Below are 18,846 nucleotides of genomic sequence, written 5' to 3' on the forward strand. Positions count from 1 at the left end.
CTCAACATGTCTCCTCTATCACTGCAGAATTGAATTTACAAAGAATTTTAAACAGTCCCACTCTCCCTAATACACTTCTTCTTCGTGTCCGGCCATCTTCTATATCACGTCTTTCCAGTGGTTGGCGCAGGCTAGTGCAGCGGCATTTGGTTCGGCAAGGTCAACTCCAGTACATTGTGGAGCGTAGCTACAGCTCATGATGTGGTCCATGGTTTGTGGTTCACCGCACACACATGCATCAGAAGATGTAGATGTCCATTTCTTCATGGATGCTTTGCAGCGTCCTTCACCGACCCGCAGGCGGTTCAGGGTTCTCCAGACTGTCCAAGGTTGGTCGTGGCCAGTAGCGAGACATTCGTCTGGGGTGATGCCTCTCTCTGTCCACTGGGTTGTCTGGCTGCCCAGGTTGTTCCATTGGTTGTGCCACTCAGTAGTCCTGGCAGCAGGTGATGTGGTCTCCAGTTCAGCTGTGGCATCGAGGAAGCTGTTCCTGGACTTGAGCCGTTTCCAGGGGGCAGTGTGTTCATGGAGTAAGTGCCGGTTGTCATTGGCCTGCTTTGTGCGCTCGGCTTTAGCGATGGCGGCTCTGCGGATGCCAGGGGGATGGATGCCAGAGAGGGCATAAAGACAGGGTATGGGGGTTGTTTTGATGCACCCAGTAACTATCCTGCAGGTCTCGTTGAGGATAGGGTCTATTTTGAGGGCGTGGCTTGATTTGTACCATGCTGGGCAGGTGTATTCGGCAGTGGAAAAGCACAGGGCTAGTGCCGTTGTACGCAGCGTACTTGGGTGAGCACCCCACTTTGAGTTGGTAAGTTGGCGCAGAAGGCTGTTCCTTGTGGACACTTTAGCTCTCGTCTTCTGAATGTGCTCCTTGTAGCTGAGGGTACGGTCAAGGGTTACTCCCAGGTAGACTGGGTGCTGGTGGTTTTCAAGCCTTATTCTGTCCCAGGTTACGTTGAGCTCTCGTTTCGCCTCCCTGTTTTTAAGGTGGAAGCTGCAGATTTGGGTCTTCCCTGGGTTTGGACGTAGGTGGTTTTCAATATAGTACGCGGACATATCTGAGACTCCTCGTTCCAGGGTTGACTCAGCTTCTGGGAAGGTATGCTGCTGCGTTGTCATGGCTAGGTCGTCTGCATAGATAAACCTGCTGCATCCTTCTGGTAGGGGTTGGTCGTTGGTGTAGACATTGAAGAAGAGAGGTGCCAAGACGCTGCCCTGCGGCAGCACGTTGTTCTGGTGGAACCATCTGCTTCTTTTATTGTTGCGTGTGACATAGAACATCCGGTTGCTCAGAAGGGATTGTATAACATTGCACAGTTTGGCATCTGCTGTCATGTCAAAGAGTTTTTTGATCAGCAGCCTGTGTTGGACGGTGTCGTAAGCTGCCGACAGGTCTACAAAGGCAGCACCTGTTACCAGCTTCTTCTGGTAGCCGTCCTCGATGTATTGGGTGAGGTTTAGCAGTTGGCTTGTGCATGATTTTCCGGGTCTTAACCCAGCTTGGTCCTTGATTAGCTCAGCGTCTATCTGGGGGGATAGTCGGCTAAGGAGCTCTCTCTCGAACAGCTTATAGGTGATACAGAGCAGGGAGATGGGCCGGTAGCTTCTAGAAGAAGAAGAAGAAGAAGACCTAATACACATTATTTGGGGGGGGTTGTGTGAGTAATTGGTTGATGACACACAGCGATCAATAATCAATAACATATAACAGCCAGCTCATAAAGAGAGACCTGCTGACCTTAAGTGTGAGGGACGATTTCAGATTCACCATCAATAGGTAACGCATCAAAGTTTGAACGCTGGGTGCTTGTCATTCCTGGAAAATACAACTTCCTGTTTTCATTTTGACAGTAACACAAACACATTTCTCAGTGTGTGTGTGTGTGTGTGTGTGTGTGTGTGTGTGTGTGTGTGTGTGTGTGTGTGTGTGTGTGTGTGTGTGTGTGTCTCTACACTGTGTTATGGTATCAGAAAAGCACAGATGTGACCTGCATCACCGAGACAACAGGCGTTCTCGTGGATCAGGGGTTCAAGACGAGACGGGTGACATGAGGCCGCTGAGCAAACCTGCACCTGTACATGCTGGTTTCGCTCTGCCTCCTGTGTCTTACTGACTGGGAGGAAATAAAGGCACTGTGGTTTGAGCAGATGAGGCTTTGTGGAGATATACAACTATTACCGTCAGCAGCTGCTGACTCAGCAGTCTCAGGAAGCACATGCTTCACAAGTGGCCTGCAGACCATCAATCTGGAGGATCGATGTGATTTCAATGCCGGCGTGTGCGTGTGTGTGTGTTTGTGTGTGTGTGTGTGTGTGTGTGTGTGTGTGTGTGTGTGTGAGAGAGAGAGAGAGAGAGAGAGAGGGAGCGAGGGAGAGATGACTTCCTGAGAGGGACGTGGGGAAATGAAAGCATCCACTCACATCTTGTTGTCTGACAGCAGAAGTTTCAGTTTCGTTTTATGTTTATGGCCATATCACAAGAAAACAGAACGACCTAAATATGTATGATCAACTTTCAGTTACTGGTGCTCATATTATATGCAGTTTAAAATACCCATAACATAGAATGACTACTTGTACATATATGTTATAAGTACATTTTACTGTTGGTGGTGTTTGTTTTGCCATTTTCCTCCGCTTGTATTTAAAGTAAACACATGATTTGCATAATTTTACCTCTGCTGCACAAAGTAAAGAGTGAATTTATACAATCAGGGATTGTTTTTGGATTCTGATCCCCTGGAGTCTCAACATGTGAAACAAATTAATTTGCAAAGAAGCCATAAATTATAATTTGCAGTTGTTTATCTCTTCTGATCAGCTGCTTTCATGGTGGCTGTTGCATGTGTCTGTCTCCTTTGTTAATCCTCTTTCATGAGACTCTAAATGACGTTTATTGCTGGGAGCCTCCGGCGCACATGTCCTCTAATTAAATGTGGGCGCTTCATCTTTGTCTTCTCTGCCACCTCATCGCTCTCTCTCTCTCTCTCTCTCTCTCTCTCTCTCTCTCTCTCTCTCTCTCTCTCTCTCTCTCTCTCACAGACACACACACACACAATGTTTATTCTCATGATCACAATCAGTTTGAATCCATGTAAAACGATCTCATCAACTTTAATGTGAGGCTGTAAACGCTGCGGATAAAAACACAGAACACACGAACATGAGCATGAACACATATCTATCTATCCATCTATCCATCTATCCATCTATCTATCTATCTATCTATCTATCTATCTATCTATCTATCTATCTATCTATCTATCTATCTATCTATCTATCTAGAAATCCCCCTTTCGTTGTATTGCAGTTCTTTTTTCTATCGGAAGGTGTCGCTGCGGTCCAGTTAGAGGGGAAGCGACGAGGATCGAAGATGTGCTGTAGATTATTCGATTTTAATCTTATTAAGCAATCTGAGCGCAATTTTGCACAGCAGCGGGTCAGAGGAAAGTGAGTTGGACCTGAACGAACCTGTCAATCATCCTCTCTCCCTTACTCATACACAAACAATTAAATAAACAAATAAATACGTGTGTATGAACCGCTCTGACGCTCTTCTTCATATAAAATAAACTATTACAAATACAAAAGAAAAATATATCAAAGAAGAAGGATATATATATATAATATATATCCTATATCCTATATATAACGTGAAGTACAACAAATACATTTAAATAAAATGACAATTAAGTTCAGTACAGCTTTGGACAGTACAGCGGCGCGTCATGACGCACAGAGGTTTGGGTTCGATTAAGGCAAGAAAAATAACCAGAACGCACACACACACACACACACACACACACACACACACACACACACACACACACACACACACACACACACACACACACACACACACACACACACACACACACACAGACACGCACACACAGACACACACGCACACACGCTGAAGAAAAGCCGGAAGTGGGCGGTTTGATAGAGCAAGAGAGAGAGCGAGAGAGAGAGAGAGAGAGAGAGAGAGCGAAGTGCGCAGAGAACTGTTGGAAAGTGAACCCCTGACTGACAGACAGACTGACTGACTGACTGAGTCCTCCTGTTGTCGGGTCGCAGCCCCTCTCTCTCTCTCCCCCAGCAACGAAGTGTATGAGACGGCGCAGCAGCTCCGGCGGCCCCGCGGAGGTAAGAGCGGACACACTCTCTCTCTGCGTGTGTGATCGCTTCGGCTTCTGTCTCTGTCGTCTCTGCTCTTTGCGAAAGACTATTCTGACAGCGCTTTGTAAACAAACTGGGCGCACACACACACGCGCGCACGCACGCACACACAGGGCAGCCACGCTCGGGTGGGTGTCATGTCATGTTTGCAGGCGCGTACGTTTTGGATTTGTTGTTTTTAAATCATCTTCCATGCGTTTTGCTGAATCAACAGGCGGTTCTGACTGAAGAGTCTCTGTCATATTTCTGTCACACTATCTTGTTATGGATCATGTGGTGCAGTCAGTCAGTCAGTTTGCTGCTGTCACCCCTCTGCTGCTGCTGCTTGCTGACTTAATGTGGCGTAATGTTCCATATTTCATCACTGACTTACTCTTAGTTGTGTGTGGAATATTTACAAAATGTCTTAAGTGATGAAGTTCTTCCTCTGGGGGTCAAATCTGTTTCTCAGCCTCATGCCACTTTAATGTGACCAGCATGAGTCATTAAGTCTTTACACAGTCTGTCCTGTAAAATAGGGCTGTAAAGATAACACAAACACACACACACACGCTGGGATGTAATAAGGACATTTACTCAGCTTTGCTCCACTTGAATATGAGTGTGAGTTATCTGCATTATCTGAAGCATTATGAGCAATTGAACACTCAAACGGCAAAATGATATATAACTTCCATTTAGATCATTCCGGTAAATGATTTAAATACTTTTCCCGCACTGCTGTACTGCACTTTTAATGTATTCAGAGGTGTCCGTATGAACACTGTGTACTTTGGCACAAATGATGTCATAAAGCTGAAATGTGTCAGCTGATTATCTGTAGACTGGGAGTATATTCGGTCAGTATGATTCATTGTTTTCAGATTGACCTGTTGATTGGAGATATGGAACATGATAGACAGGATGCTGAGTGAAGGTCGGGGCTCAAAGGGCTCCCGGATGGAGAGCCGGGTGGTTGTTCCTGCTTACAAACAGAAGTGAAATGTCATTGATGCTTTGATGCTTTGAATGTGCTATGTGTGTGTGTCGATTTGTGTGTCGGTGTGCAACTTTATGATATTGGGAGTTTGTCTTTTCTGATTTGCTTTCCTTTCAATGGACGTGCGTCGCCCTCCGTTCACGGCTGTAATATTTGTTTCTCGCCATTGACTTCCTTCCTTTTCACACCCAATAATTGTGAATTGTGTGTGATAAAGCCCCATGGTTCCTCCCGTGAAGCTGTTGTGTGAGGGTCTGGACTGATTTCTCGGTCCTTTCTTGTAAAGAAGATGAAGAACGAGTTCGCTGTACCCTTATTTGGCTTCCTCCTTAGGTTTCATGACACCTCCTTGGCTCTGGTCACAGTGAGAAATGTCATTGATGCTTCATCCTCACCAGTTCTCCTTTTTGGTCGTTTCTGCACATTTTCTCTGTGAATCAATACAACACTCAGATTCTCAGTGAAGTTGTAATCCAAATCAGGATCAGTGAATCTTCGCCTTTGACCCTTTTTGCTTCTTATGTCACATTATGTTTTGTGTAGTTGGTGCAGGGTAACAACATGCTGGCTAGGAATAAATATACACCAAACTCTCTCTGACCCAAAGAGGAACCAGTGGGGCCATGTCCTTTAGGCGTTTAATCCTTTTTCCTGCTGCCAGGCGATGTTGTGTTCATCCAAATGTAAAGGGTCGGACGAGGACCATTGAGTCAGCGGGGGGTCGGTATGAAACGACAGCTGACATGTTTTCTGTGCTGGCATCACCATAACCTGGAAGTGACCTCATTAGAGCGGCGGTGCTTATCTGACTAAGCGCCGAATCAAAGGTGTCAGAATGACTTACAAACAAATGAATATGCATCTGACATCTGGTCAGTTCTGGAACGGTGAGGCAGAGGAGAGAGAGAGAGAGAAGGTAGAAGCGTGTGAGGTAAAGCGAGGATTTACATTTGCTCGTAATCCAGTCGGAACTGAAAGAGAACTTTCCGGTGAAAGAGTGAAAGAGAAAGAGCGACACGTTGAAAGGGAAGTGATCAGGAAGCATGTGGCGACACGCACCCTAACCTCCTCCCCCTGTCAGTTGGCCTAACGCTAATCCAGTGGTCACGTGGCCTCCAGCTTTCAGCCTGGCGGAGGCCTGAAGTGCTCTGATCCATCTGTCCAATGGCCTCGCTGATTGTTGGCATCCACAGTGTATATTCCTGTCCCACAGTCGCTTCACAAGACAGGAGGTTCAATTGTCACAGAGATTTACGTCTCTCGGTCCTCATTCCTCCCTCTCTGTCAAACCTCCTTTGAGGTCGTCCGTCTCTTCCTGTCTACAGCAGTCAGCTCAACGAGTAAATCAAGGGGAGAGACGACAGCGAAACCTTCCAGACGCTGAGAAGCACGATAAGAGGCTGGGACTATTATCTCTTTGACACAACAGGAATTTGCCGAAAAAGCGCTAAGGAGTGTTTGCAGGCGAGTAAGACGGTGTCCCCGTGCCATCGTGAGCGGAAGGCAGCTTGCTCCTTAGAGAAACGGGACAGAGGTCAGCCCAGAATAGAGTTAGAAATGGATACACATGGTTTGGATTAATCATTTTCTCATGTTTACACAAAACCCCTCTGCAACCCTAAACACACAAGGCAAAATGGTGTTGTAACTTGCTACTGTGGCGCTATAGCAACAGGTTTGTCTCACTCGGCTCTAAATACCACTAATGTTATCACAATCAGAGGCTTCTTCTTCGATCGATGACGTAGTGGATGTCACAATCTTGTCCATTCCAAACAGACGAGCAGAGCCTCTGATGATGAGCCCTCAGCGATACCTCACACCCAGAGGCTTGGTCCAACAATGACACACACACACACACACACACACACACACACACACACACACACACACACACACACACACACACACACACACACACACACACACACACACACACACACACGCCCAGCTGAGAGTCGGTAGTAGGTTTAGTAGGAGCCAGTGTGTGAGGTGCTGGCGAGCTGCCTTTGAGAATCTCCAGGGTAGCCAGAGAATCCGAGCGAGCGAGGGGAAAAGCAGCTCTGTTCCTCCTCTTCTCTCAATAACTCCCATCAGCAAAACACTTTGCTGTGGAATGAGTGCAGGAAAGTAACTTAGCATCAAACATCACAAGGCTGGGATCGCGCTTCAAGTGCCTGAAGTACGCAGTTTGAAATGCATCATCCTCAGGCTGCTGCACCGACTCTGCATACTTCTGAAATCAAATTAAATAAATCAAATTAAATTCCATAAGGACGTAAAAACAGGACAAGCTTTTGATCTCTGAGCTTTTGATCTCTGACTTTTCCAACATCTCAGAAAGTCCCACAGTTCACGTTCATGCCGCCCTGTGCAATACTGGGCCGTGGGGTCACGCTTGATGTCTGTCATGCAGGGATGAGGGGAACCAATGGCTACACAGAGGCCCCTGAACGCACCATTTCCTTACATTTTACAGTTGATTTATTAGCGGAGTGCATACATTTTTTCAGTGCTATGATGTGGGCTTTCTTTACAAATAAAGTCGTAAAATAAAGCTTAATGGCTGCGTGATGTCGTATAAGTTAGATCAGATATGCAGAATGGAAAGAACATCTTGTAACTTCTGGCAATAAAAACCATAGAGGCAGAAGTCTTGGGGTTAGGCAGACATTGTTTTGGTTTTTATAGCTCAGGGGAGCGATACCTTTCTGCTGCACTATGTCTTTGTTTGCAGTGTGTGTGTTTGTGTGTTTGTTAACAGTTTATCTTCTTCTTGTCACACCGTTACTATTCATGCGTGAGGCAGATTAATACAGCGGATGCATCAGCAAGAGGATAACGTTCACTTGTCCTTAAGTGCTCCCAGTGTGGACTCGTGTAAGCTTGGTCCACGCCAACATTACTGTATACACACATACTTTGCATTGCTTCTGCTTTTAATATCAGACATTACTGGTTATTATGTTGCTCTGTGGTTTAAAGGCTTGCATGGGTTGATTATAGCATATAGCACATGGTCTCCAGGCAGCTTACTCAACACGGACATGGTGTTACTTCTCAAATCGTTTTTTATTATCTTTTGCTCTCTACTCAGAAAAGTTGTAGGATTGCAATATTTTAATTAAACAGTACTTTCATCAGTCCCAGTCACCTTAACCGCTATGAACTCATCACTTTCACTTCTCGCGTCTTCTTTCTACTGTTTCATGTGAATCATCTCCTTGTATTTTCAGTATATTGGTTTAAAAGCTGCAGTAGGTAACCTTTCATCTGTAAGGTGGCAGCGTAACCTGAGTGGCTCGTGTTCACACCCAGACACTTGTCACTCGCTTTAATGAGCTTGCCGTCCTGTAAGATAATGTAATCTGAGGCTGAGGTATGTGCATCTCTCAGCCACTGAACAGGCAGATGGACAGAAGGTCTGCTACCAAATCAAGGTATTGTTGGACATGCTTTTTGTTGTTGTTATTGTTGCCAAGCATTCCCTCATCTCACCTTGAAAACTGTCACTAATTTCATCACACTATTTCAGAGAAATGGCATCAATCGAGAGGGTTTGTGCAATTTTTGCCAAAAAGGTCATATTTCCACAGTTTGTTAGCGGTGTTGCTCAAAAAGGGTGGATTTGGTCTGGATTCTGTTCTGGTGGGCTTGAAAATATGGCTTTGTAGGACAGTATAACAGCAAAACAAGATACAATTTGTCAACACAGCTTTGATTTACTAAATGCAGCTGATATAATTGATCAGTTTTATGGACATCTTGCCTCTGCGGGATCTGCAGAGATGTGTTTTAAAGAGATAAGGATGAAGTGTGTACTGCTGCTGCTGCTGATGCTGCATTCAAGGTTATTACAGGTGTACTTGGGCGGCTTATATACCAGTGAGTACTTCACAGCCACATAAATAACATAATGATTTGAAGGGAGCTGAGGGAGCGAAGGGAAAAGATAATAAATTAAACCAGTTGTTCTTTGTGTGTATGTGTGTGTGTGTGTGTGTGTGTGTGTGTGTGTGTGTGTGTGTGTGTGTGTGTGTGTGTGTGTGTGTGTGTGTGTGTGTGTGGCATGTATTCATTGTTCTGTACATCATATTTAGGTCATGGATGTCCTTTTGTATCTGGAGATGGAGGTAACATATGTGAAAGATTATAACAAATAGCACCTGATTTAAAGAATCACAACAGGGGTAGAACAGCAGTATCCATTATTGATGCCGACTTCTCATTTGTAGCTTGTATGTCGGATTAACGTGTGTCAGATTAAAATGGAAATTGTGTCCGATTGATTACTCTCTTTTGGTAAACAAGTCTCTTATTTCTCTCTCTGAGTTGCACTGTACTGTTCTTTGTTTCCCGTGTAAACCTTGTGATCTTTTATAAACCAGTGCCGCGGGGTGATAAGTACTCACTGTCTCTCTGTTGTTTGCTCTAAATCCGCTCTTGGAGGGACAGGAGCAATATAACGCAAAGTTAGGGTTTGGATTTGTGGATCTGTTAGCCAGTATTGATCCTGTGCGATCTCATCTGTGCCCCGGGCTGCTTGTGTCTAACAAGGCTCTCCCACGAGCTCCGTGCAGCGTCTCCGGCCAACTTGCCACTCCCTCCACATCGCCAACCATGGTCCCTCCGCTCCCTTAAATGTAATGCTTCATTTCATCAAGAGGATCTGATTCAGTGTCGTGCAAATACCACGTGTTGATGTCAGGTATAGAAATGTGAGCGATGGGTCAGTTGCATCTGCACACACGATATTCTATAGCATCTACGGCCTCGTTCTCCACAACAAAGCACAGAATGTCAACAAGCGGTCACTGATGGGGTCAGATACTAGCATTCCGACAGATGACATCAGTCAGGGTGAGCTTGTTCTGCTTTCATGTTTGATGATTCACATGAGTTTAATCTTCACGTTTACATGCAGTGGAACACCAGAGATGTCAATCTGTCCCCCCTACGCTGTTCTCTGTTACACTTGCACTTGTTATACATGTAAGTCATTTGGGCAAGAAGACATGCGTACAATGTGTACATTTTGTGTGGCTATGATGTGTGATATTACAGACAAACGCCATTCCTGTTCCTGTTCCTGTCATGTTCAGTTCTGATCCATTGTTTTGCGCATTAAGCAGTCAGTTTGCATTGTATAACATAGATCGAGTAGCTTGTTTGCCACATTCAAGTGAAAATGGTCTCTAACTAAGCTGAACGTATTGGTGAGCGAAAGTAACACATTTTTCCTCAAATGCAGTTTTTATTGTCAGTTCCGGGCTGTAGTGTATTGTATGTGTGCCGTCCTTTCACATTCCTCTTTCTTCCCACTTGTTGGAGAGAAATCCAACAATAATCCAGCATGAAGACACAGACTTCTGGAGATAACGCAGAGAAACAATCGTTAAGCACTGAACACAGTCACTTGGCTTTTACAGCTGGGATAGTTAAAGCAGGTCATGCTCCTCCAGGTCTGCTTGGGGCTGATTCTAGCAGGCCGTCCGGATCGGCAAACGGCTGTTTCAACAAAACCTGCACTTCAATGAAAGATGCAAGAATGAAGGACCGACGCTGTTCCCATTAAACCTAATATGGGATTAGATTGAATGTGGAGCATGAAGGGTTTTAGCGCCATAGCAATGCATAGATTTCACATGAACAACACTGCCGTGCAGAATGAGGGTGAGAGAAGGAGGCTGCAGGCTTGGTGCCCTGCGTGCTCAATCTCATCCAGATTAACCCTGAACCACTTACGTAATCTGCCAGACACCATAAGGATGATTCCTTTGTTTTACCCCGTAGCAAAAATGAGAACATATGCTACGCTGAACTCTGGATGATTCACCTCAGCCAAACCTGCGTCAGTCCAGCGTGTTAGACTTGTGTTAGTCAGGTCATTGCCTCATCCGTCAATGAATAATGAGGGACAACGCTAAAGAGCGGCCTCATGCCCGCAATACCCTATAGTCTGTATTTACTTTATACTTAATAGGTATGAGCGTGTTGTGTTAACCCTGTGGCAACATAGATAGATGGTTGTGCTCTTAACATTTACACTAAATGCAGTAAAAAGTCATAATCTGACATACTGACCTACATTGACTCACTAACATACTGTCAGAGAGTGATTATTGTGGAATTATGAGAGAAAATGATGATGATATTGTTGCTACTCTGTGCTAGCCTAGCGACTGCACCGCTACGTCAACAATGCTGGAACCTGCTAGCATAGCCACATTGCATCTGCCTGTTTACACTTCCATCGAATGTGAAAGGTGCAAACATTGACTGGGACGTCTTGCTGACGTGTTGTTGCTTTTCAGTTTGGAAACCTGACACTTGTCTTCTTGTCAGGTAGCAACAAGGAAGCTATGCTAGGATAGCTTGGGACTCAAAGTAAAGCAGGTCGGCTACGTGACGGAGCAGCACACACTCGAGCTGCACAAACCACTGCTGTGTCGTCAAGTTCAGTGGTTATTATTTAGAAAGTAATTGACCATAGAATGCTGCCATTGTGCCACTGAGCCTTTTGATAACAGATACTCCTACATACGAGCTAATTCTAGCAACACAACAACCCTGCAACAATTCCTGTTTGTAAAGATTTATAATATTTATTTGGCTTTATGTTGAAGAGGTTCAAGTGATTAGTGTTTTTCCTCTGCTTGGTCGAACTCTATAGAGCCCAAATTGTACATGACAAAGCTGCGTTCTTCATCCAGCTGGGTTTGGCTGCACAGGACACCAGTGATGGTTGAGGAAATCGGTGGTTGTGTTATCACTTTCATAGTGTACGCAACATTCATAAAACTGAAGCTCCTTCCTGTCTGATCTGTTGCTGCAGTCATGGTCTGCCTCTTCCTCGTCGACCTTGTCTGCCATTCAGCTCATGGACTCACCATTTTCTGTACCCCTCAGAAACTAGAAAACTATCGAGTTAGAAGCTAAAAGAAACTGAAAGACGTGTGGACGTGTTTTTACACGTGGCACTTTTGTCTTCAATTCTTCCTGTCGGTTGCTATGACAAACCAGCTATCTGCCTTTTGAGGCTGTTTGATTCATATCTAGAGACGGAATAAGAGAAGTGTATTTTCAGAAATGTGAAAGTGAAAATTTACTCACATTGCAGCAGTCTCACCTCACACTGTTTCACTGTAACTTATAACTCTTTCATGCATTTTGGTTAAATGAACCACAGTGAAACTGCGACGTCTGCACTCAGACACCCAGAGGGCTTTGGTGTCTGTCAACGCTTGAATCCACTCCTGCCATGACGGTGTGCCTGCTGCGGTGGGGCAAAGACCTCTGCTGGGGTATAAAGGTGGAGTTGACCTTTAACTGAGAGCAAGAGAGCCAAGCCGGGGAGGGGAGGAGGGTTGGGGGGTGGGGTCTGGTGGCTGGTTTCGATGCCTTGTGTGAGAAACTGCAGCTATCTGACCTCTGACACATGACGAGCTGGGAAGATCAGAGGGCAGGTCTCTCAAAAGCTGCATGCGTCGGTGTTTACAGGCGCCGATGGGGAGGGGGAGGGAGACAGGACAAGGAGCATACCAGGAGAGACACTGGGACATGGGTGGGGGGGGGATTGGGAAGGAAGCAGTAAATGCAACAGTTTTATCACACACAGTTTCCAGCTCCAGTAATGCACAGCTCTTTGATTCTGTCGCTGCCTCTGATGTCGTCAGACCAGTTTTGAAGTTGTTGAAACAATACATAACCCATATTTGCCCTGTACCCCCTTCCTGCCCTCACCACACACACACACACACACACACACACACACACACACACAAACCAAAAAAACACACATGCGCACACGACCTCTTCTCATGGTGTGTGCTCTCATGGAGGTCACATAGACAGCCCAAAGGTCACATTCAGACAAAAATGAAGAGGAAGAGGAACTAGTAAATTCAATTAGCACATATAAACACAAATGGCATCTCTTTCAATAGAAGGCTTCGGGTTAACTTTGTTAAAGTTAGGATAAGTAATCTAATCACATGGAAATGCCAAGTGATTGGTTCTATTAGATTAATTTATCCAGTGAGTCTGTTTTGTTGTTGTTCCAGCCGATGAAAAGCATTGATTGGACTCCCTGACTGTGATCACGCTCTGTATGGATGCGAGCTCACGCTGTGTGTGCGTGTCCCCTCTCAACTCCTCAAACAGCAGGCCGGCTAACTCTACACCAGCCAGGGGTATGTTCCAGATCCTCTTACCGCACACGCCCAATCTGCAGGGCAGCGGCTGCGCTCAGGCCCGGGCTGATTGACTGGGATAGAAATGTTATTCAATAGAGCCGGCGGGATAAAACTGGCCTGCAAGATAAATTAAATGGCAATGAGATTAGAAGCAGCGACATGGTTCGTATTAGTCTGTCTCCAGCAGAATGAGCAGACGTCTGCTCACCTCCTGATAAGCAGCATGTTGGGGAGAAGACGCTTACTGCTGCTACTGCTTTTCATTTGAAAAATGTAAGGTCATGCCAGATCAATAAAAGACGAGCTGGAGTGTCTGTCACCCTCACAGGCAGGCCGGCTGTGCTGGCAGGGTACAGTTACAGCTGCACGTGTGAGCAGACTAACAGATTTTCATGAGCTGATCCACAGAGCAAAGAGAGTCGCCCTGAAATCTGTCCTCCGCTCTTTATTTAGCCCCCGTTGGTTTGTCACCATTGCAAGAAGGCCATTGCAGTATAGTTGCTTTACAGAGTGCAGTAAACAGATAAACATGATCTGTTTGTGGTCCCACTCGGCTCAGGATTATGCAACAGTGTGGCAATTGAAAATAATGAGAAAATAATTCTAGAGCTGCAAATAAAGGATCTCAGTGGACACAAAGTGGTTTATTTTGTTCTGCCTCTTCTCTTCTACCTGTAATGTTCTGTTCATGTGATCCCACCCATGAAGGACCCCCGTGATACGCCTAGTTTCATTTCCTGCTGTGGCCTGAGATCTAGACTGGAGCTTCTGAAAGTCCGGTCTCATCTCGGCTCAGGAGCTCTGCCCTACCACAGGAATATGTAAACAAAGCCCCTCGTGTGGGGCCTCATTACAAGTGCTCATGACCCCCCCCATCCCCCGGTCCCCTCGTACACATCCTGTGTGGTACATCCCCTGCCCCACCCCCCGTCCCCGGCCCTGGTGAGATGTTGGAGGTTGTGCAGTGATGTTTTTTCACTTGTCAGATGGCGTTTAACACGGTGTTTGGGAGGTCAACAAGGCTGGCGCTGTGCGATGGGGAGCCACACTGACACGTTCGGGGTCTGACAGGTGTGACTGAGCCGGCGTGATGGGTGGGATCAAACACCCACCCCGGCTCATCATTGTAAGCGTCATTCGAGCGATCAAAGCTGAGGAGGGCGGATGTTTTTACGCAATCCTGCTTGTTATCTCTGAGCAGTTCAAGTGTTTAAGTGTGCTGTTCTTAACATCATATGTCACAGTCGAGTCCTGTTCACCCTCTTACACTCAATGTTTGACACGTTTCTGTAAATAACGTGTGATGGCAGATAGACGATTGCACCCAGGATGAGTGTGAGACGGCCCCCGGCCACATCTGACCCTGGCAGTGTATAGCAGAAGTGCCACTTCCTGTTCAAGACACCCAGGTTATTTCTGTTTTTTTTTTTGTTTTTTTTTAACAATATACTGAAATGAAGTTTGTTGTTGGTGCACGGTCAAACCCAGCTGGAGATGTGTTTACTGAGATCAAGAAAACAGGGAGTGCAGAAGTGCTGAGATGTATGTGTGTGAAATGTTAACAATCTTCAACACGACGAACATCAAGGGATTGATCAATACAGAAAGAAATGTTGTGATAATATTTCAGACTCGACTGACACGGGCATGAGAGAAAAACGTGGCCTTCCTCACTTTCACACCTCGCCACATGTGGCCAGTCGCTGCAGGAAGCGGGCGTGTTAGGTGGAGCGCTGGATTCAGACATGGACACGCCCCCCACCCCTGAAACTGACCAGCCCTCCTATCAGACCTGTCAAATGAAGCACACTCTGACCTTTACCAGCATAAATCTCAATAAAAGCAGACAAGTCATCCAGGCAGAACCGTTTTTGCTGCGTGGAAACCTTCACATCAAACCTTTCAACGTTGCGTCTCCTCCTGCAAAGACTTCATGCTCCTCCGCACAGTTTGTCAAAGGAAGGGACAACATTTACTTTGCCCGCTGCGGTGACCCTGTTTTGAGCTGAGCTGAAATGAGTCTGTCTGTGCGTCTGTGTGCCAGGTACCAATTTGGCTCGGTCTCCTCAGGGGCCCCCCATCTAGTGCGCGCCTGGGAAAATGACTGGTGACAGGGGGGCCTCTGTGGCACCGCCTGAACAATGGCCCCGGCCCCTGACGCCTCACTCCGCTCCAGTAGCTCAGGAAAATCATTTTAGTGTAATTACAGATACACTGATGCGTGCTGTGCCTTCATGATATTTCTAAATTGGTGGTTTTTCTAATATGCAGCCAATATGGTTAATAATGAATGACATAGATTTGATATAGATTAAGACTCGCTGCTGATTTCATACCAAAGAAATGCAAAGAACTCGACCCCTCGTGCTTCCGTGCACACGGTCCAGTGAACTTGCATATCTTTTGTTTCCCATTCGTGTCATATGTAGGTTAAGCTTTTTGGCAGGTGATTGCTACAGGAATTATGTTTTTCTTCTTCGCCATGAATTTGAAGCCTTCTAGTCATCCTCATCTTCTGCTGCTGCTTTTGTTTTTGTGTTTTTGTATTTATCTTGGGGAGGAGTTGCTGTATTGCTATTTGGTAAGATAATATTCTATATTCTAGTCTGTTCTGTTTAAAGTTCTCGTAACAAGTTCAAGCAAAAGCATTGAGGAGATGGATGGATGGATTCAATGTGGCGAACAAATGCCCGGGAAGGAATCCAAACTTAGACCGACACACATGTGACATAGATTAAAACGAATTCATATCAGATCACAGACAAAGATCAGTGGACAGTCCAGCCAGTTTTGTCACAGTGTGGAGCGCAAAACTACACATGGTGCCTCTGTGTTAATGACCTTCAAAAACTTCAAAAGGACATTTATGGACGTTTGTAAAAAATAATGTGCAGTCAAGATGCAAACAGAGTTCATAGTAAAGTTAAAAGATGTTATTTGGCTCCCTTGTTAATCAAAACAACATACGTATAAAGTTTACAGGAATTGATTTTGACTGGTACTGTTGTCCTCAGCAAAGGACAGAATATTGGAAATATTTGATCGCTTGTGTACATGAGCTCCATCTGCTTATTTGTAAATAACTTCTAGAATTAAAGCTACACTATGTAACAATGTATCAGAATTTATCATATTTATTTATCAGAATCATAATCTATACATTAAGGGCTATTGGAAAGGTATATGTCTTTGCAACGCCTCCTACTGATGGAATGTGATTGGGGAGACAGTAACTGCTTTTGGCCATGGGTGTAGAATGTCAAATGTCTGTTTTTCCAGATGGACATCCCTATTCTGCATACTCTGAGGTCTCATAATTGCAGCCTGCTGGACACTGACAGCAGTCTTACCGGTCCTCCTCTGTCTATGTCTCTTGCTCTGAGGTTTCTTGCTGCAAGGCTTAGCTCCAAAAATGGCTCCACTCCAACAAGGTGGCATTTTTTGCAGCTGTGGACAGGAGGGTCAGGCCTTGTCCATTTCTATTGCTCCCTCTGGGCCTCGTAAACTACATGAGGTCACCCACAGGTCCTTCACACATACTGCAGTCACTTGTGGATGCACTATGCAAAAGTGATGCCTTCATGTGTAACGTTCAAAAGAGAAAGTCAAACGCTTGGTAGAGGCAGATAAGACAAATACAGAAAAAGTGCTTTCAGGAAAATAAAGTGTCTCTATTCTCTCACGCTGAGGCTTTGGTTAATGCTGTCATTCTCGCTCACTTGCCTTATTATGGTCACTGTGCTTCTGAGAAATGTCAGCTTTCTTTTCAGAGTACTACAGTGATCTGATGGAGTGATTTCCGTCCGATCGATTCCCTGAGTTGAAGTTGATTTGTCCCATAGGCTTCATAGACTTCCTGGCATCATGGATCATGGATGGATCACGAGATGTTCCGTCATGTCCTGGCCTACATGCGGTCTCCTCACCAAAAAGTCCACTCCCTTCTTCTTGCCTGCACCCGAAGACGAACATCAGACAGCTGTTAAGTTTTGACCCATAGAGAGAGTTTGGCTTCAGGGTGGAAATGCAAACAAAATTAACTAATGGAACGGACACACTAAACAAAAATAACTCGCCTAAAGGTCCAAATTGCATCTTGTGCAGTAGAGGGAAGTATTTGCCACGTTGGTACAGGATATTGCATTAGTAGATACAAATACAAAATACATACAGCAGCTGACTATAAACTTCATTTAGCAAAACCTCTGTGTACTCCACGAGAAAATGAAAGCTTTAATATTTATAGGGAGTAAATTCTCATGTATAATTCAGGCTCTGCATTGGAGAAGTGTCTCCCTCTCGCCCAGACTGCAGCCTCGCTCACCTTAAATATCCTGCCTTGCTCCTGGGCGTGGGTCCAGATGGTTGGAGAGTGCGAGCCAGGGGAGCGGTGCAGGTCATTGGCTGGCCCAGCAAGCAATGGCGGGGGAGGGGGTTTTGGGGAGGGAGAGGCTGGACGAGGGGGGGGGGATCTGAGGCTAGCCGGCCAGCTGAGCACAATGAGGTCACGCTGCCATGGATTCAGTGTAGAGATACAATAACGCAGATCTGCAGGCCACATTCATTCCCTCCCACATGCTCACATGAGGCAGCTATGGTATATGAGGAGCATCTGAAGTGTTCCAGATTCTCAATTATCACTATTTATAGAGCTATTTATACCTTCCATATCTACCACTGCAGCTGTATAGAATATACAGTACTTGTATGTGAATATACCAAAGACTATTACTAGACTACTATCTTATTTACATTCAAGACTGTATTTTGAAACCTTTACAACATTTCTATATGCAGAAGATACACACTCCTGTGCACACTGAGTGAAAACAGGCAGTTGTAGTTGTAGTCTCTTCTGACCGACCGTTTGTGTCATAACTCAGAGGCCTGGCAAAACCCTGGCTTGCTGGCCCCAGACCTTGTTGACGGACGTAACGGCCAAATCAAATATGAAGCTTTTGGAGTGATGGGATTGGCCTAGTGGATGCATTTCCCAATTTCGACAATATTATAAAGCTTTATATCCCCTTGGTTCTTCTGTATTCTCTTTTACGAATGGATGCATGGTCTTCTGTATGGACTTGCAATGAACGATCAGTCGATTGAAGACATTTCAGCTTCTGTCTGCCGGGCCAACTCCTTTAAATAGTCTATCCACTCTCACAAGGTTGCAAAAGGCCACCGTTGCTGCATGTCATCACGCCTGAAGTAAGGCTTCTCTGTTACCAAAACAAGGCTCATCACTTTGGTCTGCTAGCTGTACAGTGTGTATCCAAAGGCAACCCTGTGTTAATATGCCTGACACGCTGCATTGCACTGTGGAGTCACCTCTTGGCTGCTGCTGCTGCTGCTGGAGAAGATTGTGTGAAATTCCAAATCCCAGTCTGTCAAAATGCAAATAATCCCCAAATTCTAAGCAAAATCCAGGGTGTGAGCCTCCTGTTTGTGTTGGGAGCTGCAGGCGTGATCGCAGCTCGGTGTGGCAGGCGT

At 45.5% G+C, this 18,846-nt stretch overlaps 1 protein-coding gene across 3 annotated transcripts in view; it reads left to right on the plus strand.

The window, feature by feature from the left end:
• Positions 1–3,949: 3,949 nt before the first annotated feature.
• Positions 3,950–18,846, plus strand: part of stat5a (signal transducer and activator of transcription 5a) — a 36,289-nt gene continuing 21,392 nt past the window's right edge. For all 3 annotated transcript variants that reach the window (XM_076144335.1, XM_076144336.1, XM_076144337.1), the window contains exon 1: positions 3,950–4,149. The gene's annotated coding sequence lies outside the window, so the exon portion shown is untranslated. The remainder of the gene's footprint in view (positions 4,150–18,846) is intronic.

The sequence above is a fragment of the Genypterus blacodes genome, unplaced genomic scaffold, assembly GCF_046128005.1.
Source record: "Genypterus blacodes isolate CSIRO-AG114 ecotype Tasmania unplaced genomic scaffold, CSIRO-AGI_Gbla_v1 ptg000028l_1, whole genome shotgun sequence".
In the NCBI taxonomy this organism is placed as follows: Eukaryota; Metazoa; Chordata; class Actinopteri; order Ophidiiformes; family Ophidiidae; genus Genypterus; species Genypterus blacodes.